This window comes from Bombus vosnesenskii, unplaced genomic scaffold, assembly GCF_011952255.1.
Source record: "Bombus vosnesenskii isolate JDL3184/JDL3185 unplaced genomic scaffold, Bvos_JDL3184-5_v1.1 scf7180000013295, whole genome shotgun sequence".
NCBI lineage: Eukaryota > Metazoa > Arthropoda > Insecta > Hymenoptera > Apidae > Bombus > Bombus vosnesenskii.
In genome coordinates this window covers 5,501,927-5,517,197 of record NW_022882946.1, presented here as the reverse complement: position 1 = coordinate 5,517,197, position 15,271 = coordinate 5,501,927, and the positions used below count along the sequence as shown (strand labels likewise).

Below are 15,271 nucleotides of genomic sequence, written 5' to 3'. Positions count from 1 at the left end.
TCAGCTGCGATTATCGAGATTCTCGATTAATCGGGCACAGCGATATTTCTCGATTTATCGATAACTCGACCAAATGTGACCTAGATCATGCGTCAAGATCGTTTTAATGCTTTTGATATTAATTTTTAGTGAGTATTAATATTGATTTTTATAATAATCAATATTATCAATAAAATATCAATAAAATATATTTAATAGAGTTTATACATACATTAATATTAATAATCGATCGTGGTCGTACTAATATACATACATACATATGCGTAAAAGCAGGAAATACTTACATATGTATATGTAAATATTTCTTTCGTATAGAAATGGTCACGCATATTTTTGTCTTATACTTTTTAATTATCTAGTGTAACATTTCATTTCTTATTTTTTATTATAATTTAATTTACCTATAAACTCTATACTTAATATTCGTTTTTTAGTATTGTCTCAATACTCCTTTGTTATTGTTATCTATAAATTACGAAACTCCATCTTGAATATTGTAAAAGAACACAAGAGTCGATTAAAAAGTGAGTGGTGAACTTGAAAGTCTGATATTTTACGCAATAAAATTTAAATTGCGTTTATATATTAATACCAAAACATTGGAATGTTTTACTTAACTTCGGTTCAGCTCCATCTAGTACATATCGTACATATATATGTATATACACATATACAGCAGTTTCATGTTTTGTCGATAAAGTTTCCTCATTTAAAATTCCTCTTTATATCGAATAAAAGATACGAGACAATCTAATCCATGAATTCGTCAGAGAAAACTTGTTAAGAATATTTCATTCTTTTCTTCCGATGCTGAATTCCATTTACCTTTTTCTTAAAAAGATAATAGAATTTTTAATGAACTAAATTACGCATACCGTCAGCGAGATTTCTTACAGAGAAATAAAGGAGGACGTTCTTTTTATCTTTGAGAACATTATGTGATAAAGTATAGTGGAAAAATTTGGAAATTGAATGGAAAATTTTCTTCGTCGTCTTCATTTGCCTTTTGTAATCGGGTATAATGAACATTCTCATTATATATTTAGATATCAAAAGGAATGAGAATGGATATAGCTTCTTTCCGAAGCAAGCACAAAAACATAATAATCTACTCATTAATTTAGATTACTCTAAATTTAATTGATTGATAACGTTGATTATGTTAACTATTAATCTTCGAGTAAATCCAACCTACGATATTTTATTCCAAAATATGTATAAACGTATGAATTTATATAATATTGTTACACTTAGTTTTAGCTGCTTTCTTATTACGAAAAAGTTTAGCAATATTCATTAATAAATAAAAAAAAATGCATTAAGGATACTTACAAAACTTCGAGCTATTTAAAAGCACGAAGTATGGAATAAAAATGTGGTAGAAGATCCTACATATTTAACGGTGAAGTTTCTCAAAGAGAATATCGATTTCATGCTAAATCTAGCATGCATTATCATGGACGGCGCCGAGTATAATTCCTTGGCCGATTTCGTGACAATGAGTAAACGAGGAGCAAACCTGGGTTGGAAAAGTTTGAAGTCAGCGGAGTCTTTCGACAATCTTCAACGGGTTCGGGGCGAATATAAAAGGGAAATTGAGCTTTCGGGACGAAACGAGGGTCTAAGGCGAACAGGAAACCATTAGTTCACAGGAAAAAGGGTGAAATTATTGATGCCAAATGGTGCCACTTGGCCAGACATGCGAATAATGCTGCTTCTCCGGTCACGCCTTTATATATATACGCAAACTGCGTTTCGTACCAACCAGGGACCATAATTGTTACAACCAAAATTAAGAAAGGTATAGTATAGCAATTCATATCTTATGATTTTAAGTGATTCTGATCAGAAATAACCATTAAAAATAATTTTTTCATTATTTGTTTCATGTATATGTACATACGTAAATATTGTGATACGTAGCGATCAGTAATGTGTGTGGAAAATATGCATGGTTCATCCAAGATAGCGTTCATTTTCACGTTTAGTAGCGTCTTAAGAATACTTAATGCGTATGTGACTTTTCTGTGGATACCTGCGAGCGGGACTATCGCGATGCGCGTATGAAATTTGTATAACATTCTTTATGTGCTATTATTTATTAATTATTTATGGAGGCAAAAGATTGGAGGAAACATTAATCCTGTTTACTTGGAAATTCCATCAAACGGTTTCCGGTATGCTGTTATGGATTTTAATGACTAGACAGGTATAATGTTTAATGTGGATTTTTCTTACAGAACGTCGTGCAGAATGGTTTACGTCTTCAAATGCCATAACCTTCTTCTCTACGACTTGTACGAGGTAAGTTGCTGCCCACGTATCGTTAGATTTGAGGATCCCTGTGCACCCCGTTGCTTAGGCTGACCTAATTTCGTTCATGTAAGGAGGTTTGCCCGCATACAGGGATCTTTCGACCGATCTTTAATTGTCAATAACTAAAATACAAAGCCGAAAATGCAATTTTTTAATTCTTGATTTTCGTCTTATTTCGACATCAAGAATCATCCCTTAAATTTTCAAATACCTGTATTCGAACATTCTGTTTATTTATTGTATTTATTACAGCATTTGCATCCTAATTAATTAGGTCTTAGGAATATTAAATCTCGTATTATAACTAGGACACTTTGATACTACAAAAATGAAATATAAAATATGTATACCAATACTTTTTGGACTGACTGATGGTATAAATTGTAAAAAATGTTTTTTTTGTATTACTTTCAATCGTCGTCAATTTCTGTTAACATTACTGATAATAAACAATACCTAGAGGAAACATTAAAATTGGATTCCTACGGTCAAAGTGCAATTATAATGACTATATTAATTACTAGTAGTGTTAATAAAAATTGACAATGATGGAAGATAATAAGAAAAAGTTTTCGCCCGTGATAATGATTACTGACTTACTGACAAACTAGGAAACATTGACAACTACTAAACATTTTTTACCACTGATAATGGTTGTTGGTGACAAAAAAGAGATATCCCATAATATGATCGTCAGTACAAACAAAGAAATGTTAATCATTCGTAATAATTATCCGTGTAATCAGATCACTCAAAAATTAATATTTTTGATTCGTTTAATTTTCTGCTTTCGACTAAAATAATAATTACGTTTGTCTCAATAATTTTCTCGTAAAAACGAAAGGAAAAATATGTTATTTTTTACCTCTGGCTTGAATACGTTTTTCGCCACGTTTTTCTTGTTAATTGCAACGTTAAAAACACGCGTCGTTCGAGCATTACGTTCCGTGGCTCCGTTAACTTTGTGGGGAAGGAAACACGGTCGGAAAGTGCAGGGAAAAGGAAGAAACGGAAGTTTTGGTTAACGATCGCGTGGTTGCAATTATTTTTGCGTTTGAATTTTTCCCAAGTCTTAAAAACAGGAAAAGAGCAACATTTTTATAAAAAGTAATTTCGAGATCAAAGTTTGATTCCGCCACGTGTATGCGGTTAAAACAGAGGTAAATTATACTTGTTGGAATATGATTTTCTAGCAATTATTTAGTTTGTATCTATTTTTCCCCTTTTGTTCGATTATGTTTTATATGATATTATGCGGACGTGAATATTCTGTGTACGATATGAATATTTTGCTATTCAAAAGTGCTCGCATATAACTTTTGCTACTCAGGTCCAAGATGTGAAAAATTCTCTCAGTTTCTTACCACATGCGTATGAATTAAAAATATTTTAAACGTAGAAGAATATGAACATAAAAAGATAAGAAAATAGAACGTGATTATTATGCTCTATTTTATATACAAATGATGGATAATTAATTTAGCACAGAATCGATATGTTGTGATACATAAATGTAGGAAATCAGATTAAATAAATTTAGGATGGACATCTATATTTAGAATATTTTATTCGTTTTAAAATCTCTAGAGAGGCAGGAAAGGAATTTCTGATATATTTTCGAACTTTTATTTCTATACTCAAGTGGTGTTTTATATTTTACACTTTATCATAATTGAAATTGACGACTAAACACACTCGAAATTATTTTTACACTCTTTTAAATACATTCATCTTTGCAGATTTAGAAATTTCCTCAATAACTTGAATAATGGATAATGTGTGCTATCGACGAATTATCAAGTTTTTAAGTTGACAGTGTAATTTAAAGTTCTCGAGATCGCTCTCGTAGCAGATAGCTCGGACCATTTAGCCGGATGATCGAGAGTCGCTGATTAGACAGAAATCGGTGCTCGTGTGAGTAAGGTGTCATCAGTAATTTGGTGCCGAGCCAACTACTCCAGATTTTTCGATGATACACATCTATATCTATCCTCGAAATATGTCAAAGGTTTATAACAGTATGTTTTCTTCGAAGACGATGCAAAAGGAACATTACTCGATTTGATACGCCCTCGAAATCTTTTAATGGCTACCAAAAAATCGATGTTCGATTTTTCTTTTGGCAACGAAAGTTTCCACATCGAAAAGTTACCACAAGTTCAATTATAACTTATCGTCTTGATATGCAGTAAGGAGCAAAACTGAGCCAATAGCAACAGCTTTTCTGTAAATTATTATCTATCGTCATAAACAATAAGGAATATGGAAAATAAATGTAACACATACGATTGTCGTGGTTAGAGAAAATGTAAAAAATTCTTTTACAGTATAAATCTTCTTTATTTATCTGTAGTAAAAAGAATCGATTAACCCATTTTTACACCACGTTATCAAAAGTTCAATATTTGCAGTATTAGTATTTTGTTCACAACTCTTTTGCTTATAAAATAGCATTAATACGTCTTGCAATACTCTCTACAAGAATTTGATAATAATCCGAAGGTATTTGTTCCCATTGTTCCAGAATTCTATTATGCAATTCCATAATTGATGATGGCAATGAATCATGCGAATCACGCATTCGTCTTTTTCATAATCCTCATAGATTCTCTATGGAGTTGAGGTCTGGGCTTTGTACAGGTCAATGCAAAACTAAACATTTTTGAGTTCCCAACCAATTCTGTACGTTTCTGGCTGTGTGTTGTGGCTATTTTTATTTATTATATTTTCTTCCACGAATGGCATATTTTCAATAATATCTGGGAGATGATGTTGCAAGTTATCTTTGTACAGTGTATGGTAATGGTAATAACTGGTAATAACGCAAAGTATATAACGTTGAGCTAATTTTAATTAAATCATATCGTAGGGGATTAGTTAAATTAATTTAACATGTAAACTGATGTATTCGTCTCTTACAAAACCTTGTGGATTTACCACAATTTTTTTATTTCTTCGAATTTATTAGGTCATACCCTTTTTCAACTGTTTTATATTAGAATACTTCTTTTTAGTCAACAAATGATACAAAAGTAGAGAAACGAAGAAAAAGAAAATAGACTTATCATGTTTTTCCTATGGTCATTAAATACTATAGTATCATCGATTTTGATCTCTTTAATTAGTTGTGTTATTTTCAGGGATATGAAAAGACTTTATTTATAAAAATTCTATTGTATCGAGGGATAATTTTTTCGTGGGTGTAGGAAACTTCAAGATCACCTTCGTATTTTTTTTAAATAACACATTATATTTTTTGTGCCTGGTAGAATAACCTCTAGATAATAAATAAATTCAGCACATATTTTTACAAAATTTTTTTCTGAAAGTGTTGATATAAAAATACAAACTAACATCAGATTCTTATCGAGATCGATCCGTATTTTTAACATAAATTAGTTTCAACACTGGGATCAACGCTGTCTACCTTTAATACCGAAACATATGACGAAAATAAACGAGTATGTATGAGCGAAAGCTGTACGTTTTTAATATAATAATTCTAAACACAAAAATTGCGATATCAGCCATTTTGACTGATTTAGCAGTTTCAGTGATAAATATGATAAGAATGTAAGCGATTACAATTTATGGACTTTCGTCACGATCTTGCAATTTCCGGCTCATCGAATGTTGGAAATGCACGCCAGATAGTGGCCATTCGAGAGTTGTGCAGGATAATAGACCAGTGGAGAGCAGATACGCTCCGCTGAAATCGCGAGAGGAAATCATTAAACTCTCGCGAAGGTCTATTCAATCTTCGAAGCAAAGACGCACTGGCACAGAAGAAAATATGCGATCTATCGATCTGACGGCTCGAATTTAATCAAACCAAGAGAAAAGCGTCCACAGTCGACCCCCTTTTTCTCTTTTTTCCTTTCTTTTCTTCCTTTTTTCTTTTTTTTTTTTTCGAAGTCAACACAGCCTCGCGAGACAATCGTTGTCGTTATCGCAGACGAAAGCAAAAACTCTTTCAAAAAAGCAGAAACAGAATGAAGTAAACAGGCTTTTTTTCACAGTCGAAAAGCTGGAACTGGGGTGGCGAACACGATAGAGATTCTGCGAATGGGAAGCAGAAAAGTACACGGATTTACAGAGACCAGGGGTCGCTTGATAGGGGATGAAGCTTCCGCTTGGATGCGGCCGAGTTTCGATCAAGGCCAACTTTGCCATTCGTTTGTTACCCTTCACCCCTTCTACGTCTATCTATCTTTCCGTCCCTGCGTATTTCTTTCCATCTACCTCTCTTTGTCGCTCTATTTTTATTCTCATCTTTTATTCGCCCCTTTTTATGATACTTCACGCTTTTTTTCATTGCTCTCGCTGTTATCGCCACCTCCGTTTGGTCCGATTGTTTCTCCTTTTTCTCCTTTCCTGTTTCCCTACGAAATTGTATCGTACATCCTGCTTGGTCCATTGAATATTCGTAAAAAACATGTTCCATCATAGAGAATATGTTCGAGCGATCGAAATAGATAAACAACTGGTTTATTGTATGCAGTGACTATAGAAAATATATGCACGTCCCATTATCTTCTAATGAAGTAGCTTTTTTTATCAACTTCTATATCTCGTTTTCATATTGAATTTTTCTTGTCGTGCAAGAATACTAGCAGATCATCTAATTCATTGGCACGTAAACGCTATAATAAGTACGGTGGATGCATACAATATCTCTTCAGCTACTGTATGTTAGTTTAGTCAAATATCCTATTGTATCGATGTATAAGTATCTCGTTTTCCAGTGAATGTTTCTAGCCAATCACAAACCGATCAAAAACTCTCCAATGCGATTAAACACTGTTCAGAATACACTACAGTATGCGTAAGATTTTTCAAAGTTCCGAGATAAAAATTATTATTACAAAATGTTTGAAAGTTATTCGATCAAGTGGCCAAGTTTTCATAATATTACAGGTCGCAGAGTTGAGAATTTAAGGTCCTAGACTTGGACAGGTTTGAGATCTGGAATCTTAAATTTGGAGCCAACGGTTGGTGATTAGGGTCTAAAAGCTCGAGCTTCGTTGGAAGTTTACGGCTTGAGTTTTAGAGTCTGAGTTATTAGGAATTGGATTTGCAAGCTCGTGACTTTAGATCCGCGGTACAGAGTACTGAAAAAAATTGCACATATTTTCTGTCCTCAACCTTTATCTTTCCTTTGTTTCCTTTTGTTTACGTAATTTAATACTAGGAAAAGCTTCCTTTGTTGAGATTTCCCGTTGAGAAATGCGGAGATAATATATTACACAGTAATATAGAAGTGCGACTACTGTGTCAATATTTTCTCTTTGCACAATATCGTTGTGCGGCGAACGTAATAGAAGATGCGGGAAAAGCAAAAATCGGCTTGGAGGGACCTTTATTTTTGTGATCAACAGCGAAGAATATTTTTCGCAAAATAATTTAACATCTGATACAAAACAATGCATAGATATACAGGGTAGTTGGTAACTGGTGGTACAAGCGGAAAGGGGGTGATTCTACGCGAAAAAAGAAGTCGAAAATATAGAATAAAAATTGTTCGTTTGAGGCTTTGTTTTCGAGAAAATCGACTTTGAATTTTCGCTCGGTACGCGTGCACTTTATCGCGTCTCGTTATAACGGATCTCACTGTAGATCGTTGTCTCGATGAAAAAATTAAAAAAAAATTTTATTCTATATTTTCGACTTCTTTTTTCGCGTAGAATCACCCCCTTTCCGCTTGTACCACCAGTTACCAACTACCCTGTATATACTTAGAATGTTTCGATTTCTATATCGTTCTGTTATTGGCATAGTTCTGTTATTAAAAATACGTACGTCACCCAATTATTTATTTAGGAAAATGTTCTTGAAATTCAAGCGCCTAAGGAGAGGAATGATAAAAAGGAAGAGAATAGAGGCAGCAAGACATTCGTGTCTAACTTTGTTCCTGTAGATTCCAGAGCTCCAGCAGAAACGAGCCTCCTTTTTTCTTTTTTTGAACGCCTTGTGATACACACTACACAGTGCGCATGTTAATTCATTTACAGATTTCAACTGTGTATAGAATAATTACAATGTTACAAATCGCGCCCAACAGTTTGTCGATAAATTTCATTTGCGACTCGATAATTCAGTTTAACGTTTGTCCTATTAACGAATCTCGGCTTGGTCACCTCTGGATCGATCGCACGTATGTATTTGCGTGCTAGATAAACACATGGTAGCATCGTGGCCTCCAGACGCGTAAACACGATTCACCTTTCATGGTTGATCAACTTGATTACCTCCGTTTCGCTGGGAGGTCAGAGATAAATTATGGACCGCGTTTAATTAACAAGTACGATGCATTGATTATCGTTACAAATCATCGAGGACAACACTCGTGAAGAAGACGAGACTTCTTTCCAAGTTGCTGGATTAATAATTTTGACTTAACTTAAAATAAAACGCGAAAGACGAGAATGATGGAAAATCAGAGCCATAGGTCAAATATTAAATAGATTTAATATTCTTGTATATTTCTTTGGATTTCTAATCATTTTTCTGTGAAACAGAGATCTAGATTTTGGTAGCAGGAAATTTAATTAGTTAAATTTTAATAGTCTACCACTCTTCCGAAATTTAATATACGGTTTGAATGTACGCGAGAATAAAATTCGTTGAAATCAGATCGATGCGATTGATAAAGTTTAATTAACAACAAAAGACGTCCTTTTAAATATGCTCCAGGTATTTATATCTAATTGAATTCTGTTCCAACATTCGAAAACTCTAAGACGAAATAAATTTCAATGGTTATCATTAAATATTGAAAGTGTTTCTTTTCTTTCTGCGTTCTTTCTCAAAATATCATAACGAGTATTTTATTTTGAACGTTCTACATATTTTTCATATTATATACATCCTATACGATCTCGCACATGCATATTTGCTACAGACATGTATTAGTAATATTATCTAGAAAATAATATTGGTCAAATCGGTGACCTTTATATATAAATTTCTACCGCAAATGTATCTCTAATTTGTACAATATTGACATTATATCCATTATAGACGCAAATATTTATCAATAAATCGATCGTATTTAGAATTGTTGTAGTCGAACCAAATCAAAGTTAAAACTTTACTATCCAATGCTATAATTCATTCCAATCGTCACAGCTTCTTCTTTAATAAAAATTACTGGAGGAAAGAAACTCGACTTCCGCTGACGTGGAAGACCTGATTCGACCTTCACATACTCATTCTCGTTCTACGCTCACGATACCAATCGTCAATCGATATACATAGGTATTCGGTGGGCCGAGCTTCGTTACCGAATCTCCTCACTCGCAGGTGTCTCTTCTCGAGCGAGCAACTTTAAAGGGAACTCGATATGAGAACGAGAACGGCTGAAGGTCAAGATGGGATTAAGGATGTCGAGAGCGAAGAAAGTTGAAGGCGAATCGGATAAGACGTTTTTACGGGTTTCGTAGCTCTTGCGGGGTCCTTTGGCAATTTTTAGAAGGATACAAAGTAGAATTTGTATATTTTTATTTGCGGAGGGACGGAGGTTCGACTACAACATCGCGTCGATTAACAAGAACTTCGCCTGATTTATTATGCTTTTTGTGCAAGTAACTTGAATATTTTCGACAGTCCATTTTATATATTTAAGACAATGTTTTTATATCCTTTTGTAATTTTTTATTACGAAACATTAATTGAATCTTCTAGAAAGATTGTATTAGACAAGATTTTCTGTTTTTATATCTCTTTTGCTATTTATATATGAAAATCTTTACCATTTTCATTAGCGTCGAAAAATATTAAATTCAATTTTCAGTTTCTAAATTTTTGTTTCAGAGTTAGCGTTGATTAGACTTTTAGTTTCTGTTTTCCTTGCGAAACTTCAAATCCCTGTTACAGATTATCAATTTTAATACTGATGTCCATACTAATTTTCAATCTTTTATCCTCTGTCTTTGTTTATAAAACACGTGAATTAATATTTATCAATGATTCTGAAATCCTTCGAATTCTTCATTGAGAAAGATCTACAAACATTCAACGTCCTTAAACGTGAAATTGATCGATCGACTTATATATATCACGATCCAACGATACATTTTTACACGTTAGAATTCTTGCGTTATTATATTCTAATCTTAATTAAAAATTCTACATCAGTCGGTTTCCGTCATTTTTATGTTAATTTCTATTTTAAATGAACTTTATCACGCCACACAGATAACATTTAATTCCTTTTTATGCCATTAAAATTTTGTTTAGTAGAGGTCGTAAATCAGATCTGTGCGGGGGCCACATGTTGCTATATCACCGTGATTATGACGTCAGCGTTTTCGTCATCGACTCTTGAGTAGGTGGGCAGTAAATTCTTGCCATGTCATCCACTGTTACAGTTATCCTCCAAAATTTAGCTCGACTCATGATTCGGTACACTGTGGTTAGTACCTACTTACACCCACGGTTAATGATGTCATTAACACGATTAAATAGGTGCATCTCCTTAATGATTGGAAAATCAATGTAACAGTTACACGGTATACGATAGTACATACAACGTTGTACAGTGTATAACATCGTGTATAAGCATTAATTTGAAATTTTGGTACAACATGTCACTGCTAGAAACGTGAAAATCAATATTTTGGATATTTAAGTCGGTAGATTCTGAAAGGGACCAAATAATTCGTGTAAATAAATACGATACTTTCCTAATTTTCCCTCATAATCAAATTGCTAATAGATTAGATAATGGCTTTTGTTTGTACTTCATTATTCTCTATAGAATTACAGATTTTTCAGATTATTAGGATAACCGTAGGCAATGGCGAATAATATACAATGTGATATAATACGATACGAGACAAATATGATACCAAATATAGCGTATGATAGTGTACTTTAATGTCGGTGTTGTCTATCAACGTAAAATCATGTGCATAATCTATTCTTTAAGTTTTCTATATTAAGAAAAACGCGTAGGCAGTGGCTGCGGTTTATCATAGTCGAGCAGCCGCATGTAATAAAATTGCAAAATGTTCGTTAAACTAAAACGTGATACCTACGATTAAAGAACGTTCTTGTAAAATCTAATTTTGCCTCTATCGATGTACAGTCTATAGTTTTATGGATACTTTCTTGCAAATTTGCTTCCTCGAGCATTTGATTTTATCCGATCAATCGTTAATACATTCTTGTAATAAAAATCTTGTTAGTTTATTAAATTTTCGTAAATATCCAAGCTATCTTTGTAGCTATACCAAGAGTTTCTATTTTTTTTAAGCACTTTCATAATGTCTTTCCAAATATTGTTTAACAATAATTCAAGTTCTTTTAATTATGTTAAATAAACGCGATTTAAAAAAAATTCGACATAAAATTCATGCCAATCTTGCTATTTTTTAAAATCCGATAATTACTAATTATTAACCTCTTTGAGACTAAATTGTTTTCAGCTTATAAAAAAGATTGTTTCGTAAGGTATTAGTTAACCAATAGATATATGTCTTCGGTAAAACTGATCTTAGAATTTTAATTACAACAAAACCATCTGAAAAGATGTGTTTCTATTATTCATAATTAAAAACGAAACTAAGTTTTCTTACAAAGTAGAAAACATTTCGGTTCTGAGAGGATTGATAATTAGAATATCGAGATTAGACACAGCATCGTGTTCTGTGCTACAAATTTTATTTAATCTTTTATTTAATCAGGAACCCTATTTTCTATCGTTACACATTGAAATAAAAGAACACCGACTAGTGATATGATGTTGGATGACATCGAATCGCAACAATGCAACCCCCTCACAATGCCACTTCAAGAACGTGAACTCTTGCCCGCCCTGTTCATCCTCCAATTTAACACTTGCGTGACTGTTTCCATTCACGTCGAGCGGATAACAGCGAGTATTATCTAGGCCATGTAAATTACTTTCGGTAATTTGGCTGTGGCCGAGTAAATTTCTATAGGAGGCACGAATCGATCGCCTAATCAGACCTGAAATCGGTTATTCCAGATCGAAACATTATACTGGAGATGTGAGCCAGTAAATATGTATGGCTTTTACGAATTGTTGAGACTATAATAATTTATAAAAAGTATTCAGTATAACAGGTATTCTGTGAAGTATCTTTTAAGTTCCATTATGTAGAAAGTTTTACTGTACTGTGGTTTGTATCTCGAATTGGAGCATAATTGAAGTGGAAATGTAAGAGGGAAAAGGTGAACAGTTCAAAGTGTTAAATAATAAATATTCTGTGAAATATAATTTTGAAATAATAATATCTTCTAAATTTCATTATGTGGAACGTTTCATTGAACATTTCCTCCATTTCGAATAATTGAAAAAGCTTGGTATCGTTACGTAGAGACGTTACACATACAGAGAACGATATGCGCAATTTGAATAAACTATAACTTCTTCATAATTGTAACGAAAGGAAAATGTTAGAGGAGAAAAGTGAATAGTTCAAAGAGTTAAACAATTATTTACACTTTTAAAGGTTCGCAGCATGTTAAGATTTCAAAAGAAATAATGGCTTTTTGAAGTAAATAAAAAATCTATTGGTAAAGAAATATTATTCTTTTATAGTGTTAAGATTGTGTTTAATTACAACAACTGAGATTAATATTCGAAAATTTTGTAAATTCTATGTTTCTCTCTTCATCGTTCTTCGTTTAGAAAAAATATGTGTCTCGATAAAATAAAATATTTGTTGCTATTAACTACGGTACTTGTAGCTTATTTTTCAACATAGTAAACTAGTTAGCTACTATAGACAAGTATATCCGCCAATAATGTCACGCGTATCACAGTTCCGAATACTAATGTGAGCTACTGTATATTTAACAATGAAAGTATCAGTTATAATATTTATATTTCTCAGAAAAATTAAAGAAAAATTTTCCTTCGTCCAAGAAAGCTGACGGTTGCCCAAATATAGAAAATACAAATTCAGGAAATTATAAAATGGAAATTTCATCGGTTTCAGAAGTTTTGTTTTAACGCGAAAGGTAGAAGAGATCATTCTAAAATTCCACCTGCTCTGTCGATTTTTATTACTACACGCGAAATACAAAGGTTAAAAAATTATGTAACAAAAAAATGTGAATTTGGAGTTTTAAATTTATGACAAACTAAAAGTACCTAAACAAAGCATAATTTTAAAACCTTTTCACGTTGCATGCAGGTGTATTTGTCTAATTCAACGATAACATACCGCTCCAAATTTTTTCCTTTCACGCGCCGTGGCATATTTCAGTGAAATTGTATGGCTTGACAAATCATCGTAACGCGTTTTTTTCTGCTTTCTGATACGCTAGAACAAAGGACTTTTCACCCCAGCGTCATGCTGGCGGTGATACTTCCATTACGCGTAGCATCGCAATGAAGGAAGAGAGAAAGATGACTCGAAGTTGAAAAAAAAAGAGAGAAAAGAGAGCGTGATCGATGAACAAATAGATAGGTCGCCCGACCCGAACATAAAATATAAGAAGTGTTCACGTTTGTACGAAAGGTGACGTAAGAAGGTGCATGGAAATGGAACATTGACTTTTTATTTCGTTTCTTCTAATACGAACGAAAGGCGAACCATTTTTAATCATTCGAATTGGTTGTGTTTCGATTTTTGTTTTGGTCTTGTACCAAGGCATAAAATATTGAACACTTTGCCGAATAGAAAAGAATTTCTAATTCCTCATTGTATTTTTAACCAGTGTGGCTTTGGTACTTCCACGTTCCAATTTTGTTCTCATGTCAACAAGTAAAATGATTTCTAGTGTTTTAAAAGAAGAAATCATATGTGCGTATAAGAATTCATTCAAAGTGAAATATCTTTTGATGCTAGAAAAGTATAATTGGATAGAGAATCACCAAAAAAACACAATATTAAAGAGAATTCTGTCTTCTATTTTCGAAATTATTTTGCCACTTCTCAAATTTTTTATGTCAATTTTTTACGCTCGAGTTTCATCAGAAAGAGGAAAAACACTTTTGGTGTTTTAAGAAAATAGACGAGGAATCACGCATACCGTAATGATGAATTTTTCATATTTTCTTGAAATTTGAATCGAATAGCGTTTCTCTATTGTTTATTGTACGTGTGATTTTTCAATGAAGCTTTTCATACGAATGATTTTTACGTTTTTATTTGGTTTTTTTGCTCGATAGAGGCAGTTAAAAGTAACGCTAGTTCTTGCTTCCATCACTAAATATTAACATTGTCAACTTGCATTAAAAAATAGATAATATTTCAAGGCCACATAGTTTATTTAATTTTTGTTGGCGTTTTGAACAATATTTACAGCATGAAAGTTATTTCTCTAGAATTAACTTCTCATGTTTTAAATAGTCAAATAATTTTATTTTATTATGTTCTTACCTTTAGTTTCTAAAAATAAATTTTTAACAAAAGCGTTTATCTTTTTACTGACGTTATTAGTCGCCTTTAGATTTAAAAATTTAATAAGTAAACAATTAGTCGATACCAGACGACCATTTTTCGACTCTTAAAAATTACATTGTTATTGAATTTTAGAAAGAACAATATTTTTTTATTAAGCACCATTTATATTGCAAAACACTTTTCTAAAATTTCTATTTCACCAATACTTTTGCCCAGCTTATAAAATAGACTTGTCGTCACTACATTGACCTTCCACTGCGTAATAAAAACCGTAGAATAATAATTGCCTGAAATTATTCTACATTCAAAAATAAGTTGAAAAGAAAGAATAAAGTTTTGTCGTGCGAGGTCCAGGTTCCCGGAAAATCGAGTTTCAAAAATTCGTCAAGTACACCTGCACTTGCAGTTAGAGAACTCCCAATGGTACGCGTTGAGCGTGGTTATCGATGAAGAGTCGACGACACCTATTCCAAACTCGGTTTTCACGAGAACAAGGCCACCGTGTACTCGACAAGTTTTCAAATTCTATTTTCTTGGAAACGAGACCTCAAACGAAGAGGCGTTCGTTTCCTCTA

At 32.8% G+C, this 15,271-nt stretch overlaps 1 long non-coding RNA gene across 2 annotated transcripts; it reads left to right on the top strand.

The window, feature by feature from the left end:
• Positions 1-41: 41 nt before the first annotated feature.
• On the top strand, positions 42-2,469 carry LOC117233412. 2 transcript variants are annotated; one of them, XR_004493308.1, is made up of 3 exons: positions 42-128; positions 1,446-1,801; positions 2,241-2,469. It is a non-coding gene; the product is annotated as an uncharacterized LOC117233412 (long non-coding RNA). The 2 variants fall into 2 exon arrangements; XR_004493307.1 differs by lacking the exon at positions 42-128 and having other exon boundaries at positions 1,155-1,801.
• Positions 2,470-15,271: the final 12,802 nt, after the last annotated feature.